This window comes from Heterocephalus glaber, unplaced genomic scaffold (assembly GCF_053883595.1).
Source record: "Heterocephalus glaber isolate CG9 unplaced genomic scaffold, H.glaber_assembly_v1.0 deba00001737, whole genome shotgun sequence".
In the NCBI taxonomy this organism is placed as follows: Eukaryota; Metazoa; Chordata; class Mammalia; order Rodentia; family Bathyergidae; genus Heterocephalus; species Heterocephalus glaber.
Window position 1 is genome coordinate 987,490 of NW_028258445.1, and position 894 is coordinate 988,383.

The 894-nt window shown below is 40.9% G+C and overlaps 1 non-coding gene across 1 annotated transcript; it reads right to left on the reverse strand.

The window, feature by feature from the left end:
• Positions 1–277: 277 nt before the first annotated feature.
• Positions 278–406, reverse strand: LOC147821423 (small nucleolar RNA SNORA20). The gene has a single exon (XR_015447042.1). It is a non-coding gene; the product is annotated as a small nucleolar RNA SNORA20 (small nucleolar RNA).
• Positions 407–894: the final 488 nt, after the last annotated feature.

Below are 894 nucleotides of genomic sequence, written 5' to 3' on the forward strand. Positions count from 1 at the left end.
TGGTTGATGCCAATAGATTCGGGGTGGGTCTTCCCAAGTTTATCATCCACGTCCAGAACTGCCCTAAATCCATCAGTGAAGAAATCTAGGATCACATACTCATGATGCAGTATCACTCACCCTTGGTCTAGTCACTCCCAGAAGCCCCACCTAGAGGCTGTGGGAGGACCTCTAGATATAACCCACAACAATTACCAAGATCACATCTCCATGACCATGCAGATACATGCAGAAGTGTGCTTTACTTTAAGTTGACAATTAATGCTAGTTTTTATTTTAGTGTCCACACCATGCAGCAGAGATAAAATAGTTATTTCAATTCAGTTTATTATAGCCCAACATTATTTTATCCCATGCATAAAACTGCTCATATCACTGGCAGACCATGCAGCAAATAAATCGAAGTTACTCAAGATTAACTATCACAAATACAGAATAAAAGTGAGACAACTCTAGTAGGCACCTGAATTTAAACCTCAGGAATACACATAAAATTTGGAGAGGTTTTCCTTTTGCTCATGATTTGGATGTGGAATTTTGAACCACTTCTATATAAATTTCAAAGTTCAGTGGAGGTCCCATTAGCACACTAGAAGTGGCTGTAAAACACATTTGATTTCTTTGTCCAGTTTTCCTCTGAGGTAGTGGCTTGTGCTCTGCCTTCTCAGCTTGAATGCTGCACATCCCCGGCCTCACCCCACCTTTCACTGCTTCTGACTGCATTTCTGCTTTATCTTTCCTCTATGCCTGTATTTTTTCCTCTGCACTGACAGTACCAAGCCCATGGTAGCAGACTGAAATGAATCACACTTTCTGAGAGTTAGACTCTGATAGTGTTTCCAGCACATGAGCTAACAGGAAATGTCTGTGGTTATAAAACCTCCATGAAATAGC